This window comes from Pan troglodytes, chromosome 1 (genome assembly GCF_028858775.2).
Source record: "Pan troglodytes isolate AG18354 chromosome 1, NHGRI_mPanTro3-v2.0_pri, whole genome shotgun sequence".
Taxonomy (NCBI): Eukaryota; Metazoa; Chordata; class Mammalia; order Primates; family Hominidae; genus Pan; species Pan troglodytes.
In genome coordinates, this window is record NC_072398.2 from 169,238,286 (window position 1) to 169,257,088 (window position 18,803).

The 18,803-nt window shown below is 44.3% G+C and overlaps 1 protein-coding gene across 14 annotated transcripts in view; it reads right to left on the reverse strand.

Annotated features, from left to right (window-relative positions):
- PATJ (PATJ crumbs cell polarity complex component) overlaps window positions 1-18,593 on the reverse strand; it is a 421,434-nt gene extending 402,841 nt beyond the window's left edge. For 7 of the 14 annotated variants that reach the window (XM_016919657.4, XM_016919650.4, XM_009459103.5 and 4 more), the window contains exons 1-2: window positions 18,449-18,593; window positions 2,418-2,553 (exon numbers count right to left, since the gene is read on the reverse strand). The gene's annotated coding sequence lies outside the window, so the exon portion shown is untranslated. Of the gene's footprint in view, window positions 1-2,417; window positions 2,593-3,151; window positions 3,229-18,448 lie in introns of all 14 variants that reach the window. The other 7 variants (XM_063817330.1, XM_063817311.1, XM_063817313.1 and 4 more) reach the window with 3 other exon arrangements.
- Window positions 18,594-18,803: the final 210 nt, after the last annotated feature.

Consider the following 18,803-nt stretch of genomic DNA (forward strand, 5'->3'; position numbering starts at 1 on the left):
GCCAGACTCTATCTCAAAAAAAAAAAAAGAAAAGAAAAAGAAAAAAGAAACCACTCAAAGTGGCATTCTCTATGGATAATGTTTTCTTAATTCCAGTGATTTGATGAAATTAATCTAAAATGTAACATAACTAAAAACTCAAAAGGCTAGCAAAACCCTTTGCTATGACCAAAATGAGACATTTTCAGTGATCATTTTTACTAGTGATACACACTTGTAATGAACCATCAAAGAAATACAAGTATTATACAATCGAAATTTTCTTACATCAACCTGGATATGGTGGCTGAATGACATCTTTATCTTCTAATTCAAGATCATTAAGCAAAAAAGCATATTGAAAACCAATAACGGATGCCATTGGCATTGATAAAAGGTCTAAGTATTCCATCCAAATGTTCACTGGATTCAATGGGAATACCAAAAGAAGTGCTGAATAGAGCATCAAAAAAACACTTCTGATGTGCTCAGCATCTCAACTGTACAACTCTTACAACTACCCAGTGACAGGTAACTGTGAATAACAAAAGGGCAGTCATGACAGCCCTGTACTCTCATATAGCAGCATACAGCCCAACAGGATTGACAAGAGCGGCCTGCTGGTCATTAACACATCAACCTCTCTAAATCGAAGAATGCAAACTAAAACAATAAGATGACTTTTTTTACTGCCAAATCTCAACTGACATTTATTGATTTATTAGAGATTAATAATAGTTTATACTCCAAATGTCATGAAAAAATAGGTGGAAATAAAAATTTGCACAATGTATACTGACACTGCTAAGTTGTCCTAAGAGTGTACAATTTTTACTTCTGAGTGTCACTCTGAAAGAAATACTGGCAAAGGGGGACAAAGATGTGTGTGCAAGGGTATTTACCACATTTTTAATAGCAAAACTCCTGGAAAAAGTAAATTATCAAAAGCAATCAGCCCAGGAGCTGTGGCTAACGCCAGTAATCCCACCACTTTGGGAGGCCAAGGTAGGCAGATCACTTGAGGTCAGGAGCTTGAGACCAGCCTGAACAACATGGTGAAACCTTGTGTACTAAAAACACAAAAATTTGCTGGGCGTGGTGGCAGATGCCTATAATTCCAGCTACTTGGGAGGCTGAGGCAAGAGAATCACTTGAACCCAGGAGGTGGAGGTTTCAGTGAGCAGGGATCATGCCACTGCACTCCAGCCTGGGTGACAAAGCGAGACTTTGTCTCAAAAAAAAAAAAAAAAGCAATTAAAATGATGAAATAGGTCTGAATGTACTGAAAAGGGGATGAGGGGGAAAGGGTTAACAGCAAGCCTGTGGCTCACTCCTTCAGCCACAGGGGTGTCCAATCTTTTGGCTTCCCTGGGCCACATTGGAAGAGGAGGATTGTTTGGGCCACACATAAAATACACTAACACTAATGATAGCTGATGAGCTTTAAAAAAAATTGCAAAAAAATCTCATAATGTTTTAAGAAAGTTTATGAATTTGTGTCAGGCTGCATTCAAAGCCATCCTGGGTTGGACAAGCTTGGGGGATTCCCTGCATGACAGCTGACTTCTAGCAAACATGATAAAGGTTTGTAATAGATAAGAAATGGTCTCTTATTTTAAAATATCAGGATATATCTGGTCTCCCTTAATTGCCTTCTGTAAATAATCTGAGAATTTATGGATGTCTGGGGCATGGCTAGCTGGAAAACAGGAGATAATCACAGGCATTTTCTATTTGTGTAACTAGAGATTCCCCTTGGCAGGTTCAGTGGCTTTGGAGGCTGAGGCCAGAGGGTTGCTTGAGCCCAGGAGTTTGAGGCTATAGTGAGCTATGATTATGCCACTGTACTCCAGCCTGTGAGACACTGACTCTTTAAAAAACAACAACAACAAAAACTAGAGATTCCCACAACAGAAAAGGCTTTCTTTAGGAAAAACATTTGTTAATCCAAAGCAAAAACTTGTGTCCCAAGGTTGAATTTTACTTCTGTAAACAAATTAAGAACTACAGTAGGGCCAGGTGTGGTGGCTCATGTCTGTAATCCCAGCACTTTGGGAGGTCAAGGTGGGCGGATCACTTGAGATCAGGAGTTCCAGACTAGCTGGCCAACTTGGTGAAACCCTGTCTCTACTAAAAATACAAAAATTAGCTGGGTGTGGTGGCAGGTGCCTGATATCCCAGCTATTCGGGAGGCTGAGTCAGGAGAATCGCTTGAACCCAGGAGGCGGAGGTTGCAGCGAGCCAAGATCATGCCACTGCACTCCAGCCTGGGTGACAAGAGCAAAACTTCATCTCAAGAAAAAACAAACAAAAAAACTACAGTAAGTTTATCATAAATACATGTAGAAGTGACTTCATATCAGTCATATGTAACTATTTTCAGTATGTTGATAATATGTCCCAATGTAGAAGAAAGTGAAATTCTTTGGAAGCTGTACCTGCTGGCTGGGGGCTCCTCCAAAAAGGAATGCTCATCTGCGTCTGCGGCTTCTGCCTGTAACCTCTGAATCATGAGTAAGGTTTGGAGTTGGGTAAGATTTCACATTCAGATGAAGATGCTTTGACAATCCAACCCTTTGCATTAACACAGAGAAGTTAATCCAATATGCACAACTGAATGAGGAAAACAGAGTTTCAGAATGAGTGCATTATTTTCACATGTTTGTAAGAAAAAAAAATGTGTGTGTGTAGGTTTCTAGAAGAGTTAAGCCAAGCATGCTGGCATGTGCCTGTAATCCCAGCTACTCAGGAGGCTGAGGTGGGAGGATCACTTGAGCCCAGGAGTTCAACATCAGCATGGTCAACACAGCTAGACATACATATCAAAAAAAAGAGATTTAGAAAGATAGTCAATGTAGTAATAGTGACTACTACTAGAAAGTAGACGTGAGGATGGAGAGATTTAAAAATTAAACTTTTCATTTTACAACTTTAAATGCTGCAAGTATTAATTTTATAATTTAAAAACTAGGGAGCCAGGCATAGTGGCTCATGCCTCTAAACCTAGCACTTTAGGAGACCAAGGCAGGTGGGTTGCTTGAGCCCAGGAGTCTGAAACCAGCCTGGGTAACATGGCAAAGCCCTGTATCTACATAAAACACAAAAATTAGCTGGGTGTGATGGTGCACGCCTGTAGTCCCAGCTACTCAGAGGGCTAAGGTGGTAGGCTCACCTGGGTTCAGGAAGGTTGAGGCTGCAGTGAGCCGAGATAGCACCACTGCACTCCAGCCTGGGTGACAGCATGAGACCCTGTCTCAAAAAACAAAAATAAAAATAATGAAAAATAGGGCCCAATGCAGTGGCTCACACCTGTAATCCCAGCATTTTAGGAAGCCAAGGTTCAAGAATTGCTTGAGCCCAGGAGTTCAAGACCAGCCTGGACAACATAGTGAGACCTAGTCTCTACAAAAAATTTTAAAAATTAGCCAGGCCTGTTAACACACGCCTGTGTCCCAGCTACTCAGGAGGCTAAGGTGGGAGAATCGCTTGAGCCCAGAAGATCGAGGTTGCAGTGAACCATGATTGCACTACTGCACCCCAGTCTGGCAACAGAGCAAGATAAAAAAAAAAAAAAAAAAGTAAAAGTGACACAAAAACTATGGCTATGATGGTCTGCAAGCTACACAGTGGGATAATTATACTATAAGGCATATACACACAATAGCAGAGCAGAGGTATGTACCACGTGCTAAGAGAAATCATAAAGAGTGACTAATCCTACCTAAAAAGTTTAGGAATACTGGAATGAGAACACAACAGAAAACTCTCATTGTAAATTTAAAAAACAGGCCAGGCATGGTGGTTCATGCCTATAATCCCAGCACTTTGGGAGGCAGGTGGATCACAAGGTCAGGAGTTCAAGACCAGCCTGGCCAATATGATGAAACCTCATCTCTACTAAAAATATAAAAAATTATCCGGGCGTGGTGGCGCACACCTGTTGTCCCAGTTACTTGGAAGGCTAGGGAGAGAGAATCACTTGAACCTGGGAGGCAGAGGTTGCAGTGAGCCGAGATCATGCCACTGCACTCCAGCCTGGGCAACAGAAACAGATTCTGTCTCCAAAAACCAAAAAAAAAAAAAAAAAAAGTGTCCTGGTTTGAGCAATATATAAGGCTACCCTAGGTTAGTGGTTCTCAAACTTTAGCATGCATCAGAATCACCTGTAGGGCTTGTTAAAACACAAATTGCAGAGTCCCGCTCTCAGAGTTACTGATTCAGTAGGTCTGAGGTGGGCCCTGAAAATCTGCATTTCTAGCAAGTTCTCTCCTGTGACCCTGTGATGCTCCTAGACCAGACACCACAACTGAAGAACCACTGCATACAGGTGCAAAAGTGCGTGACTTTCTGTGAAAACAATAACTAGCTTTTAATAACCTAATATAAGATCTCCAGAAGTAGCAGAAAGGGGAAAAAAGACCACTGTTACTCCAAGTATAGACTGCAAACTGATGCTTGGCCCATAAAGGCACAAGTATCGAAATTGGGAATGAACATTTAGAAACTTTCCTGCAATATGGCAGAGTAAAATGTCTTACATTTAGTAATAAAAAACTTGGTGGCCAGGTGCGGTGGCTCACGCCTGCAATCCCAGCAGTTTGGAAGGCCGAGGTGGGTGGATCACCTGAGGTCAGGAGTTCGAGACCAACATGGAGAAACCCCGTCTCTACTAAAAATACAAAAATTAGCTTGGTGTGGTGGCAGGTGCCTGTAATCCCAGCTACTTGGGAGGCTGAGGCAGGAGAATCGCTTGAACCCAGGAGGCAGAGATTGCGGTGAGCCGAGATCACGCCACTGCGCTCCAGCATGGGCAACAGAAACTCCGTCTAAAAATAAAAATAAAAAGACACGTGGCCTTATTTTGTATGTCTTTTTAAAATTTCATTTTTTCTAATAATGTATTTTACAAAAATATCAGTTCTTGAAAGATTATAGAGTGGGGAGCCTGATCTTTCACCACTGATAGTTTGAGAAGCTCTGATTTAGATAGACTAATTTGAAAGGGTCCTTGTAAACAATGCTAAGCAGACTGGTCTTTATCCTGTTAGCAACAGGAAATAATTAAAGGCTTTTAAGTAGGGAAGTACTGAGTCCAGATTTCTATTTTTAAAATGTAATTCTGATAATAGTATAGATTAGTGGTCTTCAAACTTTTTTTTTTTTTTTTTTGAGACGGAGTCTCGCTCTGTCGCCCAGGCTGGAGTGCAGTGGCGCGATCTCGGCTCACTGCAAGCTCCGCCTCCCGGGTTCACGCCATTCTCCTGCCTCAGCCTCCTGAGTAGCTGGGACTACAGGCGCCCGCTACCACGCCCGGCTAATTTTTTTTTTGTATTTTTAGTAGAGACGGGGTTTCACCGTGTTAGCCAGGATGGTCTCGATCTCCTGACCTCGTGATCCGCCCGCCTCGGCCTCCCAAAGTGCTGGGATTACAGGCGTGAGCCACCGCGCCCGGCCTCTTCAAACTTTTTAAAACACACATTCCCATCAGTAAAAATGTGTTGGCCATGTATCTCAATTTATTTTTAAATAATTATAAACATATACTACTATACTAACATATGTTTTAAAACATCCATAAAATAGAAACTTTCTGAGGGTAAGGTAAAAATGGTAAAGTTTTATTGTCATCTTCCTAAACTCTTTTTTTTTTTTTTTTTTTTTTTTGAGACGGAGTCTTGTTCTGTTGCCCAGGCTGGAGTGCAGTGGTGCCATCTCGGCTCACTGTAAGCTCCACCTCCCGGGTTCACACCATTCTCCTGCCTCAGCCTCCCAAGTAGCTGGGACTACAGGCACCCGCCACTACGCCCGGCTAATTTTTTTTGTATTTTTAGTAGAGACGGGGTTTCACCATCTCAGCCAGGCTGGTCTTGACCTCCTGACCTCGTGACCAACCCGCCTCGGCCTCCCAAAGTGTAATCCCCCAGGGATTACAGGCGTGAGCCACTGCGCCCTGCCCATCTTCCTAACCTGTTAATGGATCATCTTGCACATTTTGGAGACCATACTGGAGTACCCCTTGGTAAGGATTAAGGGTAGAAACTGGTTGGCCGTCTACCTTTTATTTTATTCTATTTTTTTAGAAACAGGGTCTCATTATGTTGCCCAGGCTGTATTTGAACTCCTGGGCTCAAGAGATCTTCCTGCTTCAGCCTCTTGAGTCGCTGGGACTACAGGTGCTCATCATGAAACTCAGGTCTCTGACTCATAATTAGTAAGGTTAAACTATGTCCACAAAGCAGGCCTGGAAAATTACAATTCCATGGTGAAAAGAAATGTCTAGGGAAGAAGATTAAAGCTTTATGAGTATATAAGGCCAGGCACGTTGGCTCATGCCTGTAATTCCAGGACTTTGAAAGGCCCAAGTGGGAGGATTGCTTGAGCCCAGGAGTTTGAGACCAGCCTGGGCAACATAGCAGAACCATGTATCTACAAAAAAAAAAAAAAAAAAAAAAAACATGCAAAAAATTAGCCAGGCGTGGTGGCAAAGCTGTAGTTCCAGTTGTTTGGGAGGCTGAGGTGGGAGAATTACCCAAGCCCAGGAAATTGAGGGTGCAGTTAGCTATGACAAAAAAGAGTATATGACAAGAAAAGGAAGAAACACAAGTAACTCTACAACTCACTATCTATCAAACAGCACTCAGGCTAAATGGAACCTACGTCTCACTCAGGGTATGGTCATAGGAAATCTTTGGTCATTCAAATTTACCTGTTTAGTTAAGAAACCAACAGGGCTTATGGAGGGGGATTTCAACTTTGTTGAAACACGGTAAAACTGAGTCTAACTTGCCATAGATAGGCTACCTACAATTGGTCACAGCTAGAAATTAAGATGCCACATTGTACTACTGTCCTCATAGTTGGACAGCCTCCAGAGAATGAGAACTTTATTATGCTTGGGAGCTTCCACTCCATCATTGATCCAGAGAGTTTCTGCCATGAATTTTTCATATCTGGTTCACTGTAGAATGTGATTGAAGGAAATTATTATAATATTGTGGCTTTTTAAAACCCAAGGCCTAGGCCAACGCCAATTAATGGAGTATTTGAAGAGAGAGAGAAATTTAATTTTAAATTAAATTATATTTTATATTTATTTGATTATATATTTTTTATTAAACTCTTGATCTGATTAAGATAAAAAACTTAATAAATAAAATATATAGGCTGGGCACGGTGGCTCATGCCTGTAATCTCAGTACTTTGGGAGGCCAAGGCAGGTGGATCACCTGAGGTCAGGAGTTCGAGACCAGCCTGGCCAACATGGTGAAACCCCATCTCTACTAAAAATACAAAAATCAGCTTGGCGTGGTGATGCACACCTGTAATCCCAGCTACTCGGGAGGCTGAGGCAGGAGAATCGCTTGAACCCGGGAGGCAGAGGTTGCAGTGAGCCAAGATCGCGCCACTGCACTCCAGCCTGGTGACAGAGCGAGACTCTGTCTCAAAAAAAAAAAAAAAAAATATATATATATATATATATATATAAAATAGAATCAAGAATTTAGGCAAAGTAAGGATTCTGAGAAACACTTTTTGAGCTCCCAGTACCTCACAAGAATGTAATTCCCCACTGATTTACTAAGACACATGATATATCTAACCTGAAATTTGGGGAGAAAATGATCACTTGCAATATCTTTGGGAAAGAACAGGTGTTCAGCCTCTAACTGCACATGTGAATTGGGCAGGACACAATTAGACCACACATAACTACCCAGTGGGAATTTTCCAGAGCTCATTGAACCAGGGAGTTTGAAGAATCAATGAGCAAGTGTAAATATAATTATATTTATGCTTATCAATATCAAGTGCAAAGATCAATGTCAAGTGTAAATATAGTCATGATTTCTGAAGTTTTTCAAAAATTGAAGGTTTAAGTTTCTATTGTTTCCTTTGGAGTACAAAGCTCAGGATGTGTCTAATTATCATTCCTTTGTCCTCAAAGCTCAGCATTTATGAGGTACTGATTAAACGAAAAACAAACTTTCCTAGCCAAAGAATAATGGTTGCTCTCCACCAGTACTTCAAATAAATACATCTGCTGCCATACAAATGCAGATTCAAGTCAGGTGTCCTAGCATTGTGTTCCTACCAAATAACAAGACTTTTCTAAATACCTTAAATATAAAAATACTATATTTTGGACCACTATATCCCTGGAATTTGGGAAACATATATAAATTCCAGAACAATCCTGACAGTTTGCAGATATATGCTTAAGCCTAAGCAATGTTTAAATCCTCCTGACAGTGAACATTCAGGAAATGTTGAAATTGAAGTTGAAAGACACCACTTTAAATTCAGAATCTGAAATTAAAACTTGTGAATAGTGCTTCAATGAACATAAATAAATTTTTTTAAAAAGAAATGAAGGCCAGGCGCGGTGGCTCACCCCTGTAATCCCAGCACTTCGGGAGGCCGAGGCGGGCACAAGGGAGGCCTTGGACCACAAGGGCAGGAGTTTGAGACCAGCCTGGCCAACGTGGTGAAAACCCGCCTCTACTGAAAATACAAGAATTAGCCAGGTGTGGTGACAGGTGCCTGTAATCCCAGCTACTCAGGAGTCTGAGGCAGAAGAATCGCTTGAACCTGGGAGGCAGAGGTTGCAGTGAGCCAAGATTGTGCCATTGCACTCCAGCCTGGGTGACAGAGCAAGACTCCGTCTTAAAAAAAAAAAAAAAAAAAAAAAAAAAAAAGAAATGAAAAGAGTCAGTTTTTCAGAATAATTCAGTTAACTCATGCTAATTTTCTCATTAAACTATTCAAAGTTAACCAATGCATATCAATACTCTTCCTATAACTTGGCCACTTTTGTAGGAACAAAGTTAAACTGCTATATGGTAGGCTTCTTTTTTTTTTTTTTTTTTTTGAGATGTTGTTTTGCTCCTGTTGCGCAGGCTGGAGTACAATGGAGAGATCTTGGCTCACCACAACCTCTGCCTCCCGGGTTCAGGCGATTCTCCTGCCTCAACTTCCTGAGTAGCTGGGATTACAGGTATGACCCACCACGCTGGGCTAATTTTGTATTTTTAGTAGAGATAAGATTTTTCCATGTTAGTCAGACTGGTCTCAAACTCCCAACTTCAGGTGATACACCCGCCTCGGCCTCCCAAAGTGCTGGGATTACAGGCATGAGCCACCACACCCAGCCTTTTTTATTTTATTATTATTATTTTTTTTTTGAGACAGGGTCTCACTCTGTTGCCCATGCTGGAGTGCAGTGGTGCGATCTTGGCTCACTGCAACCTCCACCTCCAGGGTTCAAGCAATCCTCCTGCCTCAGCCTCCCTAGTAGCTGAGACTACAGGTATGCACCACCATACCTGGCTAATTTTTGTATTTTTAGTAAAGGCAGGGTTTTACCATGTTGGTCAGGCTGGTCTTACACTCCTGTCCTCAGATGATCTGCCTGCCTTGGCCTCCCAAAGTGCTGGGATTACAGGCTAGAGACAATGCACCCAGTCTATGGTAGGCTTCTGTATTCTGGTTGGTAGCAGTTTTCTCCAACGAGCAACAATGACAAAAAAAATCTGGGCAATTTTCACACTTAGAGGTCTCTGATCATGTAGCCAGTCCCCACTAAAAAGACCTGGGCATTCATACTATTCACTAATGATTAGTTTCCACCTCAAAAATGCTATTCAATTTTACCCGCACTGCCGACTGTACACTCCCAGCTTCTCCCCAGAAATTATGGTCATATCAGGAATCAGGCGTGGTGGCTCACGCCTGTACTCCCAGCACTTTGGGAGGCCAAGGAGATGGATCACTTGAGGCCAGGAGTTTGAGACCAGCCTGGCCAACATGGTGAAACCCCGTCTCCACTAAAAATACAAAAATTAGCCAGGTGTCATTGTGCACACCTGTAATCCCAGCTATTCGGGAGGCTGAGGCAGGAGAATCACTTGAATCCATGAGGCAGACATTGCAGTGAGTGGAGATCGCACCACTGCACTCCAGCCTGGGCAACAGAGTGTGAGACTCCATCTCAAAAAAAAAAAAAAAAAAGTAAAATAAAATAGAAAAGGGAAAGGGATACTATGAAAAAAGGTAAAAACAAAGCAAGGAAACATAGATGCCATTGGAGAGAGTTAATTCCATGGGGAAGGAGTTCAACTGTTAGTGACCTTTCAGTAGATAACTACTTTAAAAATGAGAGAATACTTCAAATTTTAAATGGTGGGAAGATTTACAACCTGACCCTCAACATTCACTTAACTGATCTCCCTCTTCTACCACACTACGTCCTGGAACTTCATTACAAGCTCCGAAAAATGGGCCGGGCATGGTGGCTCACGCTTGTATCCCAGCACTTTGGGAGGCCGAGGCAGGCAGAACACCTGAGGTTGGGAGTTCAAGACCAGCCTGACAAACATGGAGAAACCCCCGTCTCTACTCAAAATACAAAAATATTAGCCAGGCATGGTCGCGGGCACCTGTAATCCCAGCTACTCAGTAGTAATAGTACCAGGAGAATCACCCGAACCCGGGAGGCAGAGGTTGTGGTGAGCCGAGACCACACCATTGCACTCCAGCCTGGGCAAAAATAGAGAAACTCCATCTCAAAAAAAAAAAAAAAAAGCTCCAGAAAATAACCCCAAGGGAGACCAGGCAGAAGCCCTGCCCACCAGCCCCTATTGTCAAAGCCACACCCACTAATTATTATTAATGGAAGCTAAAGTGAAATGAAACTGACCTGTCCCTGAAAGCCCACAGACCCAGGCCTAAAAGCCATCTACCAAACCAAGCAAGGTGTGCAAAGGGTCAAAGCAAGGGCAGGACCTTGGTCTGCTTTGGTTCTAAGAGTACAACCTAGATTAGAGAATGTTCATCTCACAGTGGTTCCCCTAACTTCTTTGAACTATGAGGCAGCTTCCCAAGTGCAAGCAATCAATACAGACAAAATTCAAATGTGAAATTCTTAAAACACACATTGTCCTGGTTTACGATATTACTGTTCAGCAGGTTTTTAAACTTTATATAAATTACATCATACTGTATACTTATTCTTCAGCAACTTGCTATTTTAAGCTCAACTTTACATTTTTAAGATTTATTCATCTGTTATCCCAGCACTTTGGGAGGCCAAGGCAGGCAGATCACTTGAGCCCCAGTTTGAGACCAGCCTGGGCAACATGGCAAGACCCCATCTTGACAAAAAAATTTAAAAATTAGCCAGCTGTGGTGGCACACACCTGTACTCCCAGCTACTCAGGAGACTGAGGTGGGAGGATCAGTTGAGCCCAGGATGTCTAGGCTGCAGTGAGCCATGATCACACCACTGCACTCCATAGCCTGGGCAACAGAGTGAGACCCTATCTCCAAAAAAAAAAAACACCAGGCTGCGGTGGGGGGTGTTATTCACGATGATATAGGCAGTTCCTGCTCAGCCACTGTAACAACTAAGTAACATTCGACGGTAGGAATACATACTTTCTTCACCCAATCTCCTGTTGATGAGAATTTAGATCATTTCCTATTGGTCACTAACACAAAAACAGGATTAGAACTAAATGTCTACTTCAATAATCAACTTTTTGCCAGTTGATTCAATAGCCAATTATTGAAATATGGGAAATTCTATAGCCTATGAGCTTTGAAATCATAGAGACTCAGGGTCTATCCCTAGGACCCGTTCTGTAGGCCAATTGTTTAAATCTCCCTACACCTCAGTCCCCTTGTTTGTAAAAAAGAGTTAATAAAAATTACTTCATGGCTGGGCGTGGTGGCTCACGCCTGTAATCCCAGCACTTTCGGAGGCTGAGGCGGGCGGATCACGAGGTCAGGAGTTCGAGACCAGCCTGGCCAACATGGTGAAACCCCTGTCTCTACTGAAAATGCAACAAGAGCGAAACTCTGTTTAAATAAAAATAAAAATAAAAAAAAAATAGCTGGGCGTGGTGGCAGGCACCTGAATCCCAGCTACTTGGGAGGCTGAGGCAGGAGAATTGCCTGAACCCAGGAGATGGAGGTTGCAGTGAGCCAAGATGGCGCCACAGCACTGCAGCCTGGGCAACTCCATCTCAGGAGAAAAAAAAGAAAAAAAAAATTACTTCATATGTATATTGAAAACACTGAAGAGGATAATTTAGAGCATTTGGCCTAGCACATGGTACACATTCAACAAATGATAACTACTATTAGCATCTCTTTTCAATCAAAATGATTTAAAACATGGCAAAACCCCATCTCTACAAAAACAAAAACTAGCTGAGCGTGGTGGTGCGTGCCGGTGCGTGCCTGTAGTCCAGGCTGAGGTGGGAGAAACCCTTGTGCCCAGGGGGTCAGGGCTAGTGAACCATGATCATGGCACTGCAAAAGCTAATAATTAAATTACTGTAGCAAAGATTTTAGTGTGTAATCAGTAAGTTAGTTCTGAGAAGTCTGAAAAATAAAATGTTTCACCACTGTAGTGAGTATAAGGGAGGAGGTTATAGAGAGGACCTATAATTTGGAGTATTAATCCATTTACATGGCCAGGCGCGGTGGCTCACGCCTGTAATCACAGCACTTTGGGAGGCTGAGGCGGGCGGATCGCTTGAGGTCAGGAGTTCGAGACCAGCCTGGCCAACATGGTGAAACCCCGTCTGTACTAAAAATACAAAAAATTAGCCAGACGTGGTGGTGCATGCCTGCAGTCCTAGCTACTCAGGAGGCTGAGGCAGGAGAATGGCTTGAACCTGGGAGGCAGAGGTTGGAGTGAGCGGAGATCAAGCCACTGCACTCCAGCATGGGCAACAGAGCAAGACTTGTCTCAAAAAAAAAAAAAAAAAAAAAAGGCATTAAGGCAGTATACACATAGCAGTGTAAGTGCTTTGGTAAACTAAACCCTCTTAAGAATAAACATATTCAGATCAGTGGCTCACACCTGTAATTCCAGCACTTTGGGAGGCCGAGGCGGGTGGATCACGAGGTCAGAAGTTAGAGACCAGCCTGAGCAACATGATGAAAGCCCATCTCTACTAAAAATGCAAAAATTACCAGGGCGTGGTGGCGCACGCCTGTAATCCCAGCTACTTGGGAGACTGAGGCACGAGAATCACTTGAACCCAGGAGGCGGCTCCAGCCTTCGCAACAGAGTGAAACTGTGTCTCAAAAAATAAAAATAAATAAGATATTTTAGATTCCTTTTTACATGAAATCTGTTCAAAATCTTGTGTGTATTGTGCATTTACAGCACATTTCAATCCTAACTAACCCAATATAAAGTGGCCCATGCCCACGTGTGAGAGTGGCTTACTGTAGTAAAGTTTTAATCTATGCCTTTTCAGAAAGATCCCTGTTTTGTTTTTGTTTTTTCTTCCTCCACCGTGTTTTTAGGAAAGACTTCATCAGTTCAGCTCATATGGTCTCTATGCCTTTTCTTAAAGTAACTATCTGAGTAAGAGCACTCACAAACTTGAGTTCTTCCCAATAAAAAGATCACAACTCCATAATTTTACCGGAATTAAACATAAGGGAGGAACAAAAAGCAGGAGAATAATAGCTTACAGATTACAAGACACATTCTTGAACATTCTTTTCTTTCAACCTCGCCAAATCTCTGTAAGGCAGACCATTTGCAAATGGGACCAGATTCTGGAGGACCAGAATTAAATGACTTGTCAAGCGTTATGTGGTAGGTGGACCCAATTCCTTGTCTCCAAACTTTACTGGCTGGACAGCTGTACGAACACAAAAAATAAGTGAGCTCTACATATTCAGCATCAATCTATCCCACTGACTTAAAAGGAAGGGTATTGACAGGCACTAAATTTCTCCCCATTTGCACCGGAACCTAAAATAAGGGCTTTAAAAAAAGGCATCCAAATCTACACAAAACCCTAAGGAAGAAAACATAGCAATGGTCATGCAAATACCAAGGTAGATTGGTCCCGTTTCTCAAAAAACTTACCAAGTTGGCTCACCAAGGGGAGCAAAGTCTTAAGTGAACAAATTAAATCCCACTTTGGCTTCCCCAACCTAATATATTCTTGTTAAACTTTAACAAAGCAAGTAAATTCAGCCTGCTGGCTCCTCAGTGTAAGGATAATTATTAAATGCTGCTAAGTAAAAATGCAATTGTAAGAACTAGAAAATGCTGAGTCATTGTCTCAGAATCACAAGGTTCTAAATGTGAATTCACTATGAGAACATATATACAGATTTTTCTCTTTAACTTTAAAAATGCAATCTGAAAGAAAATACATCCTAATGTTATTAGTGGTTATCTCTCAATAGTAGACAGTCTGTGTACTTTTAGTTTCTTTTTTGAAAATTTTCTCCAATTTTTCTACAATGAATATGTTAGCTTTATAGTTACAGAAATATTAATGTATGGCTTAAACTTATTACGGTTTCATTAAATGCAGAATAGAGCTTAATTTTCTATTCAGCTTCAAACACAACTATTTTTCTGATGGGAAACCCATTTTATGTGACCTTGTGATATTGCATATTGGTTTTCATCCATGATTCCTGGTTTATAACTCCCATAACTCTTGTTACAGTCTTTTGTTATACTGTTGGGGTGCTTTAAGTCTCAGAAGCAGTCCCCAGAAATATCTCTGACACTCTCCTGCCCCTCCTTTCATCCGCTCCTTTTTCTCCCCAAGGCAGGACTCTAATCTTCCCCTGCTTTTCCATCTTGAAGGTGGCTGTAAAGAAATTCTCTGGGCCAGAAGGGTGGCTCACGCCTGTAAGCCCAACACTTTCACAGGCCAAATCGGGAGGACGGCTTGGACCAGGAGTTCGAGACCAGCCTGAGCAATATAACGAGACCCAGTCTCTACTAAAAATTTTTTAAAAGAGGCCAGGCGTGATGGCTCACATCCGTAATCCTGGCACTTTGGGAGGCCAAGTCGGGCAGATCTCTTGAGGTCAGGAGTCTGAGACCAGCCTGGCCAACATGGCAAAACCCTGTCTCTACTAAAAATACAAAATATATATATATATATTACCCAGTGGTGGTGGCACACACCTGAGGTTGTGACGCTGAGCCAGGACAATCGCTTGAACCCAGGGAGGTGAAGTTTGCAGTGGGTGGAGATCGCGGCACTGCACTTCAGCCTGGGCAACAGAGTAAGGCTCTGTCTCAAAAATAAATAAATAAAATAAATGAATAAAAATTTTTAAAAATAAAAATAATTGCCAGGCCCAGTGGTTCATGCCTGTAATCCTAGCACTTTGGGAGTCCAAGGCGGGTGGATCGCCTGAGGTCAGGAGTTTGAGACCAGCCTGGCCAGCATGGTGAAACCCCATCTCTACTAAAAATATAAAAATTAGACAGGTGTGGTGGCAGGCGCCTGTAATCCCAGCTACTTGGGAAGCTGAGGCAAGAGAAGCGCTTGACCCTGGGAGGCAGAGGTTGTAGTGAGCCAAGACAGTGCCATTGCACTCCAGCCTGGGCAACAGAGCAAGACTCCGTCTCCAAATAAATAAATAAATTAATTAAAATAAAATAAAGTAAAATAATTTTGGCTAGGTGCAGTGACTCACGCCTGTAATCCCAGCACTTTGGGAGGCCAAGACAGGTGGATCACTTGAGGTCAGGAGTTCGAGACCAGCCTGGCCAATATGGTAAAACCCTGTCTCTACTAAAAATAAAAAAATTAGCCAGGTATGGTGGCACATGTCTGTAATCCCAGCTACTCAGGAGTCTGAGGCAGGACAATCACTTGAACCCGGGAAGCGGAGGTTGCAGTGAGCTGAGATCACCCACTGCACTCCAGCCTGGGCAGCGGAGCAAGACTCTGTCTCAAAATAAATAAATAAATAAATATTTTAAAAAATTATCTGACCTCCCTTGTCTGATTGTAGGTCATAAGACCCCCATAAGAAGGGGTCCTGCCCATACCCTGGAGGAAGGAATGCTACAGAGAGAGGCCAAGAAAAATCTGAACAGATAGGCATTGCTAGGTTTCCCTACCCCATGCTTCAATTATGTCTACCCAATGAAGTCTCCATAAAAAGCCCAAGAAGATGGGGTAGGGAGAGCTTCTCAATATCTGAACACATGGAGGTTCCTGGAGGGTGGCATGCCCCTTCTCATACCTCACCCTGTGCATCTCTTCCTCTTGTATCCTCTGTAATATCCTTAATAATAAACTAGTAATAAACCTAAATAAGTGTTTTCTTGAGTTCCGTGAGCTGCTCTAGCAAATTAACCAAACCAGAGGAGGGAGTTATGGGATTCCCAATTTATAGGTGGTTAGTCAGAAGCCGGGGTAAAACAATCTAGGACTTGTGATTGGCATCAGAAGTGAGGGCAGTCTTATGGGATCTGACACTATCCCCAGGTAAATAGTTTCAGAATCGAACTGTTAGATGCTCAGCTATTGCTTGATGCAGAACTGATGGGCCCACACATTTATTTGGTCACAGAAGTCCTCAGTGTTGATTGTAGTGGTGTGAGAGCAGAGGAAAAAGTTTGTGTTTTTTCTCTTACTCCTAATAGGATCTGGACTAGTAAGGGCAAATCTCTTCAGAACTCATTTTATAAGTTCTATCCATAAGTATTTCCATATTTATTAACTTTGTTATTATCTTTGTGAAAGTTGCAGATACCAGGTCAAAATCACTTTTTGTCAAACCCAAACAAACTAGAGAGCCTGAGGGAGAAAGCTCATGCTTGCATGTCTGAGATAAAGATCCGTCTCAAGAAGGAACTAAAATAACCACCCAAGAAATTCTTTCTTTAGGAATGCAGTAATTCAGATAAGATAAGATAATCTTTTTTCCTTTTTTTTTTTTTTTTTTTTTTTTGAGACAGGGTTCTTGCTCTGTCACCCAGGCTGGAGTGTAGTGGTGCAAACACCACTCACCACAGCCTCCATCTCCTGGGCTCAAGCAATTCCCCTGCCTCAACCTCCCGACACACCTGACTATTTAAAAAGTTTTTTCTGTAAAGACAGCCATGTTGCTCAGGCTGGTCTCCAACTCTTGGCCTCAAGCGATCCTCCTGCCTAAGCCTCCTAAGTAGCTGAGATAACAGGCATGAGGCAGGGTGCCAGGCCTGATAAGATGCTCTCCATAACACCTGCCCAGTAATGGCATCTTCAACAATGGCCAACTCTGGCTTTCAGTCTGCAAAACCAATAAACTGTTTTCACGCAATCTGCACTTACTTTGCCAATAAAAGTTTCCTTTTACCCTCCCCTCTTCCATGCATATATGGCTTGCCAGGCCTGTGCACCTCGGGCTATAACGCTCATTTCTCATTCCCAAATAAATTCAACACATTTGGAGTGTTTTGTTGTTGTTGTTGTTGTTAACATCTTAAAGGCCATTAGGGGCCCTAAAAACATCAAAGCTCACTTTAGCTAAAAGGCTCAATCTCACCTAACATTTTCTAATGCTGCAAACAGATTTAAGTTTTTAACCGCTGCCCCTGCCTCCACTCCTTTCAAATAGATGTGTGCAAATTAATTTGCAGCCAATAGGAATTTAGCCCAGAATGTGGTAGTATCATCCTCAGTGGAACCGACATTGTCCTTCTGGGTTTCCAAAGGCTTCTGCCTTCCTTTAAGAAACACTTGTCGCGCACCTACCAATAGCCAGACCCTAAATGCAGTCGAAAAATAAGGCCCTGAAAGGGGCACCCTCTAAATGGCAGAGGCAAGCCAGTAAACAACAAACTGGAATTCAAAGTGACAAGAGCCACTTGGAAATATGACAAAGTGCCAAGTGAAGGGGTGTTCACTTAATTCGGCCTGTGTGCGGGACGGCTGGGGCGCTTTGGAGAGTGGGAGTGATCTGAAAATGCTTTCCTGAGCTTGATTTAAAAGCAGGAATCCAGGAATTTCCCCTAAGGCTGGAAGCACTTTCCGACAGAACCTCCCCATCTACGCAGCAAGGCTGGCAGAGCCCAGGGCCTGACCGCTGGCTTGGGAACCTCCGCTACGGGATGACCAGGCGCCGCAACGCAGCCGGGCCCAAGTCGCCCCCTCAGCCCGGCTCTGAGCACCCCCTCCTCTTTGTCCCCTCACCCCGTTCCCTCCTTCCACGGCCACCGATGGAGGGAAAGACTCCGCCCAGCTCTGGGAGCGAAACAGGGGCACCGATCTGGGCGCAAAATAGGATCCGTGCCACCACCCCCGAATACCAGTGGGCCGAGATTCGAGGCCCGAAAGGCCTGGAGAGGCGGGGCGGCGCCCCTCCCTGCCCGCGGCCTCGGCGAGCCCTGCGCGGCGGGGCGGGGACCACCGTGGGGTCACCCGGGCCCGACGCAGGAGGACGGCGCCCCCGCCCCGCCTCCCGGGCCAGCGCGGACGGACGCCGCCGGCGCCCCATTCTCGCCGCGGCCCCTCTGAGCGCCCGGCGGCGCCCTCCACCTCCGGCTCCCACCCACTCCAGGCGGGCGGGCGGGGAGAGCGCGGGGGCAGGGCAGGCAGGCCCGGGAAGCCCCGAGGGAGCTGCCCCCGGCCGGCCTCCAGGCGCGGGGACCCCCAGGGGCGAGCGCGCACTGCACAGCCGGGACCCCACGCTTTACCTGGTGCGCTGGAGGAGCAGGTGGGAGCCCGGGTCCGGCGGGCTCGGTGTCGGCCCTGCCTCACCTGGGCGGAAGTGAGAGGCCCAGGGTGACCGCGCCTCACCTGGCAGGCCCTCCCTTCGCCCCGACTCTCCCCGCCCGGGGCGGGGCACCGGGGTGGCGCAGGGGGCGGGGGAGGGAGCCCGGGGCCGCGGGAGGCGGGCTCCAAGGAGGGAGGACGGTTGCCCTGGCTGTTTACGTGCAGGTGAATTCCTACCGGGCGCGGGATGGCCAAGGGCCTGGGAAAAGTGGGCTGTAGGGGCGGGGTGGCGGATGAGACCGCGCGTGGTGGGGACAGCCGGCACTGACGGGGAGG